Source organism: Acomys minous (genome assembly GCF_964271855.1).
Source record: "Acomys minous genome assembly, contig: scaffold_45, whole genome shotgun sequence".
In the NCBI taxonomy this organism is placed as follows: Eukaryota; Metazoa; Chordata; class Mammalia; order Rodentia; family Muridae; genus Acomys; species Acomys minous.
In genome coordinates this window covers 280,495-287,705 of record NW_028182163.1, presented here as the reverse complement: position 1 = coordinate 287,705, position 7,211 = coordinate 280,495, and positions in this window count along the sequence as shown.

Here is a 7,211-nt window from a genome sequence, read left to right as displayed (position 1 = left end):
GAAAACGTCGAGAAACGGTCGTTTCTGCTAGCGCTGTGCTTCTATACACGTATTTGCTGAACGGTGAAAGCGCATAGTAATGCACTTTTCTCCTAGCAAATACACTGTTTCTTAGGAACTGGGAAAACACTGAGGAGACACTTGTGGGAGCTACTGTGACTAAAACTGAGCTTCCCTACGCACAGGGAAGCAAGAGAAATGCTGATTTCATCAAGCCCAGTTACATACTCAGAATTTGTACTACTGCGCAAATAGGCATGTCTCTTTAGGCAAAAAACTCATTTCTGACAAAGTTGCCCAAATGCATCTCAGAAGTGTGCAACGTGTTCCCTGAGTTAGAATACATCGAGAAACGGTCGTTTCTGCTAGCGCTGTGCTGCTACACATGTATTTGCTGAACGGTAAAAGCGCACAGTAATGCACTTTTCTCCCAGCAAATACACTGTTTCTAAGGAAATGGGAACACACTGAGGAGACACTTGTGGGAGCTACTGTGACTAAAACTGAGCTTCCCTACGCACAGGGAAGCAAGAGAAATGCTGATTTCATCAAGCCCAGTTACATACTCAGAATCTGTACTACTGCGCAAATAGGCATGTCTCTTTAGGAAAAAAACTCATTTCTGACAAAGTTGCCCAAATGCACTCAGAAGTGTGCAACTTGTTCCCTGAGTTAGAAAACGTCGAGAAACGTTCGTTTCTGCTAGCGCTGTGCTTCTACACATGTATTTGCTGAACGGTGAAAGCGCACAGTAATGCACTTTTCTCCCAGCAAATACACTGTTTCTAAGGAAATGGGAACACACCTAGGAGACACTTGTGGGAGCTACTGTGACTCAAACTGAGCTTCCCTACGCACAGGGAAGCAAGAGAAATGCTGATTTCATCCAGCCCACTTACATACTCAGAATCTGTACTACTGCGCAAATAGGCATGTCTGTGTAGGCAAAAACTCATTTCTGACAAAGTTGCCCAAATGCATCTCAGAAGTGTGCAACTTGTTCCCTGAGTTAGAAAACGTCGAGAAACATTCGTTTCTGCTAGCGCTGTGCTTGTACACATGTATTTGCTGAACGGTGAAAGCGCACAGTAATGCACTTTTCTCCCAGCAAATACACTGTTTCTAAGGAAATGGGAACACACTGAGGAGACACTTGTGGGAGCTACTGTGACTAAAACTGAGCTTCCCTACACACAGGGAAGCAAGAGAAATGCTGATTTCATCAAGCCCAGTTACATACTCAGAATCTGTACTACTGCGCAAATAGGCATGTCTCTGTAGGCAAAAAACTCATTTCTGACAAAGTTGCCCAAATGCATCTCAGAAGTGTGCAACTTGTTCCCTGAGTTAGAAAACATCGAGAAACGTTCGTTTCTGCTAGCGCTGTGCTTCTACACATGTATTTGCTAAACGGTGAAAGCGCACAGTAACGCACTTTTCTCCCAGCAAATACACTGTTTCTATGGAAATGGGAACACACTGAGGAGACACTTGTGGGAGCTACTGTGACTAAAACTGAGCTTCCCTACGCACAGGGAAGCAAGAGAAATGCTGACTTCATCAAGCCCAGTTACATACTCAGAATCTGTACTACTGCGCAAATAGGCATGTCTCTTTAGGCAAAAAACTCATTTCTGACAAAGTTGCCCAAATGCATCTGAGAAGTGTGCAACATGTTCCCTGAGTTAGAAAACGTCGAGAAACGGTCGTTTCTGCTAGCGCTGTGCTTCTACACATGTATTTGCTGAACGGTGAAAGCGCACAGTAATGCACTTTTCTCCCAGCAAATACACTGTTTCTAAGGAAATGGGAACACACTGAGGAGACACTTGTGGGAGCTACTGTGACTAAAACTGAGCTTCCCTACGCACAGGGAAGCAAGAGAAATGCTGATTTCATCAAGCCCAGTTACATACTCAGAATCTGTACTACTGCGCATATAGGCATGTCTCTTTAGGCAAAAACTCATTTCTGACAAAGTTGCCCAAATGCACTCAGAAGTGTGCAACTTGTTCCCTGAGTTAGAAAACATCAAGAAACGTTCGTTTCTCCTAGCGCTGTGCTTCTACACATGTATTTGCTGAACGGTGAAAGCGCACAGTAATGCACTTTTCTCCCAGCAAATACACTGTTTCTAAGGAAATGGGAACACACTGAGGAGACACTTGTGGGAGCTACTGTGACTAAAACTGAGCTTCCCTACGCACAGGGAAGCAAGAGAAATGCTGATTTCTTCCAGCCCAGTTACATACTCAGAATCTGTACTACTGCGCAAATAGGCATGTCTCTTTAGGCAAAAAACTCATTTCTGACAAAGTTGTCCAAATGCATCTCAGAAGTGTGCAACCTGTTCCCTGAGTTAGAAAACGTCGAGAAACGGGTGTTTCTGGTAGCGCTGTGCTTCTACACATGTATTTGCTGAACGGTGAAAGCGCACAGTAATGCACTTTTCTCCCAGCAAATACACTGTGTCTAAGGAAATGGGAACACACTGAGGAGACACTTGTGGGAGCTACTGTGACTAAAACTGAGCTTCCCTACACACAGGGAAGCAAGAGAAATGCTGATTTCATCAAGCCCATTTACATACTCAGAATCTGTACTACTGTGCAAATAGGCATGTCTCTGTAGGCAAAAAACTCATTTCTGACAAAGTTGCCCAAATGCATCTCAGAAGTGTGCAACTTGTTCCCTGAGTTAGAAAACTTCGAGAAACGGTCGTTTCTGCTAGCGCTGTGCTTCTACACATGTATTTCCTGAACGGAGAAAGCGCACAGTAATGCACTTTTCTCCCAGCAAATACACTGTTTCTAAGGAAATGGGAACACACTGAGGAGACACTTGTGGGAGCTACTGTGACTAAAACTGAGCTTCCCTACGCACAGGGAAGCAAGAGAAATGCTGATTTCATCCAGCCCAGTTACATACTCAGAATCTGTAATACTGCGCAAATAGGCATGTCTCTTTAGGCAAAAAACTCATTTCTGACAAAGTTGCCCAAATGCATCTCAGAAGTGTGCAACTTGTTCCCTGAGTTAGAAAACGTCGAGAAACGTTCGTTTCTGCTAGCGCTGTGCTTCTACACATGTATTTGCTGAACGGTGAAAGCGCACAGTAATGCACTTTTCTCCCAGCAAATACACTGTTTCTAAGGAAATGGGAACACACTGAGGAGACACTTGTGGGAGCTACTGTGACTAAAACTGAGCTTCCCTACACACAGGGAAGCAAGAGAAATGCTGATTTCATCAAGCCCAGTTACATACTCAGAGTCTGTACTACTGCGCAAAAAGGCATGTCTCTTTAGGCAAAAAACTCATTTCTGACAAAGTTGCCCAAATGCATCTCAGAAGTGTGCAACTTGTTCCCTGTGTTAGAAAACGTCGAGAAACGGTCGTTTCTGCTAGCGCTGTGCTTCTACACATGTACCAGCTGAACGGTGAAAGCACACAGTAATGCACTTTTCTCCCAGCAAATACACTGTTTCTAAGGAAATGGGAACACACTGAGGAGACACTTGTGGGAGCTACTGTGACTAAAACTGAGCTTCCCTACGCACATGGAAGCAAGAGAAATGCTGATTTCATCAAGCCAAGTTACATACTCAGAATCTGTACTAATGCGCAAATAGGCATGTCTCTTTAGGCAAAAAACTCATTTCTGACAAAGTTGCCCAAATGCATCTCAGAAGTGTGCAACTTGTTCCCTGAGTTAGAAAACGTCGAGAAACGTTCGTTTCTGCTAGCACTGTGCTTCTACACATGTATTTGCTGAACGGTTAAAGTGCACAGTAATGCACTTTTCTCCCAGCAAATACACTGTTTCTAAGGAAATGGGAACACACTGAGGAGACACATGTGGGAGCTACTGTGACTAAAACTGAGCTTCCCTACGCACAGGGAAGCAAGAGAAATGCTGATTTCATCAAGCCCAGTTACATACTCAGAATCTGTACTACTGCGCAAATAGGCATGTCTCTTTAGGCAAAAAACTCATTTCTGACAAAGTTGCCCAAATGCATCTCAGAAGTGTGCAACTTGTTCCCTGAGTTAGAAAACGTCGAGAAACGGTCGTTTCTGCTAGCGCTGTGCTTCTACACATGTATTTGCTGAACGGTGAAAGCGCACAGTAATGCACTTTTCTCCCAGCAAATACACTGTTTCTAAGGAAATGGGAATACACTGAGGAGACACTTGTGGGAGCTACTGTGACTAAACCTGAGCTGCCCTACGCACAGGGAAGCAAGAGAAATGCTGATTTCATCAAGCCCAGTTACATACTCAGAATCTGTACTACTGTGCAAATAGGCATGTCTCTTTAGGCAAAAAACTCATTTCTGACAAAGTTGCCCAAATGCATCTCAGAAGTGTGCAACTTGTTCCCTGAGTTAACAAACGTCGAGAAACGTTCGTTTCTGCTAGCGCTGTGCTTCTACACATGTACTTGCTGAACGGTGAAATCGCACAGTAATGCACTTTTCTCCCAGCAAATACACTGTTTCTAAGGAAATGGGAACACACTGAGGAGACACTTGTGGGAGCTACTGTGACTAAAACTGAGCTTCCCTACGCACAGGGAAGCAAGAGAAATGCTGATTTCATCAAGCCCAGTTACATACTCAGAATCTGTACTACTGCGCATATAGGCATGTCTCTTTAGGCAAAAACTCATTTCTGACAAAGTTGCCCAAATGCACTCAGAAGTGTGCAACTTGTTCCCTGAGTTAGAAAACGTCGAGAAACGTTCGTTTCTGCTAGCGCTGTGCTTCTACACATGTATTTGCTGAACGGTGAAAGCGCACAGTAATGCACTTTTCTCCCAGCAAATACACTGTTTCTAAGGAAATGGGAACACACTGAGGAGACACTTGTGGGAGCTACTGTGACTAAAACTGAGCTTCCCTACGCACAGGGAAGCAAGAGAAATGCTGATTTCATCCAGCCCAGTTACATACTCAGAATCTGTACTACTGCACAAATAGGCATGTCTCTTTAGACAAAAAACTCATTTCTGCCAAAGTTGCCCAAATGCATCTCAGAAGTGTGCACCTTGTTCCCTGAGTTAGAAAACGTCGAGAAACGGTCGTTTCAGCTAGCGCTGTGCTTCTACACATGTATTTGCTGAACGGTGAAAGCGCACAGTAATGCACTTTTCTCCCAGCAAATACACTGTTTCTAAGGAAATGGGAACACACTGAGGAGACACTTGTGGGAGCTACTGTGACTAAAACTGAGCTTCCCTACGCACAGGGAAGCAAGAGAAATGCTGATTTCATCAAGCCCAGTTACATACTCAGAATCTGTACTACTGCGCAAATAGGCATGTCTCTGTAGGCAAAAAACTCATTTCTGACAAAGTTGCCCAAATGCATCTCAGAAGTGTGCAACTTGTTCCCTGAGTTAGAAAACGTCGAGAAACGTTCGTTTCTGCTAGCGCTGTGCTTCTACACATGTATTTGCTGAACGGTGAAAGCGCACAGTAATGCACTTTTCTCCCAGCAAATACACTGTTTCTAAGGAAATGGGAATACACTGAGGAGACACTTGTGGGAGCTACTGTGACTAAAACAGAGCTGCCCTACGCACAGGGAAGCAAGAGAAATGCTGATTTCATCAAGCCCAGTTACATACTCAGAATCTGTACTACTGCGCAAATAGGCATGTCTCTTTAGGCAAAAAACTCATTTCTGACAAAGTTGCCCAAATGCATCTCAGAAGTGTGCAACTTGTTCCCTGAGTTAACAAACGTCGAGAAACGTTCGTTTCTGCTAGCGCTGTGCTTCTACACATGTACTTGCTGAACGGTGAAAGCGCACAGTAATGAACTTTTCTCCCAGCAAATACACTGTTTCTAAGGAAATGCGAACACACTGAGAAGACACTTGTGGGAGCTACTGTGACTAAAACTGAGCTTCCCTACACACAGGGAAGCAAGAGAAATGCTGATTTCATCAAGCCCAGTTACATACTCAGAATCTGTACTACTGCGCAAATAGGCATGTCTCTGTAGGCAAAAAACTCATTTCTGACAAAGTTGCCCAAATGCATCTCAGAAGTGTGCCACTTGTTCCCTGAGTTAGAAAACGTCGAGAAACGTTCGTTTCTGCTAGCGCTGTGCTTCTACACATGTATTTGCTGAACGGTGAAAGCGCACAGTAATGCACTTTTCTCCCAGCAAATACACTGTTTCTAAGGAAATGGGAATACACTGAGGAGACACTTGTGGGAGCTACTGTGACTAAAACAGAGCTGCCCTACGCACAGGGAAGCAAGAGAAATGCTGATTTCATCAAGCCCAGTTACATACTCAGAATCTGTACTACTGCGCAAATAGGCATGTCTCTTTAGGCAAAAAACTCATTTCTGACAAAGTTGCCCAAATGCATCTCAGAAGTGTGCAACTTGTTCCCTGAGTTAACAAACGTCGAGAAACGTTCGTTTCTGCTAGCGCTGTGCTTCTACACATGTACTTGCTGAACGGTGAAAGCGCACAGTAATGCACTTTTCTCCCAGCAAATACACTGTTTCTAAGGAAATGGGAACACACTGAGGAGACACTTGTGGGAACTACTGTGACTAAAACTGAGCTTCCCTACGCACAGGGAAGCAAGAGAAATGCTGATTTCATCAAGCCCAGTTACATACTCAGAATCTGTACTACTGCGCAAATAGGCATGTCTCTGTAGGCAAAAAACTCATTTCTGACAAAGTTGCCCAAATGCATCTCAGAAGTGTGCCACTTGTTCCCTGAGTTAGAAAACGTCGAGAAACGGTCGTTTCTGCTAGCGCTGTGCATCTACACATGTACTTGCTGAACGGTGAAAGCGCACAGTAATGCACTTTTCTCCCAGCAAATACACTGTTTCTAAGGAAATGGGAACACACTGAGGAGACACTTGTGGGAGCTACTGTGACTAAAACTGAGCTTCCCTTCGCACAGGGAAGTAAGAGAAATGCTGATTTCATCAAGCCCAGTTACATACTCAGAATCTGTACTACTGCGCAAATAGGCATGTCTCTGTAGGCAAAAAACTCATTTCTGACAAAGTTGCCCAAACGCTTCTCAGAAGTGTGCAACTTGTTCCCTGAGTTAGAAAACGTCGATAAACGTTCGTTTCTGCTAGCGCTGTGCTTCTACACATGTATTTGCTGAACGGTGAAAGCGCACAGTAATGCACATTTCTCCCAGCAAAAACACTGTTTCCAAGGAAA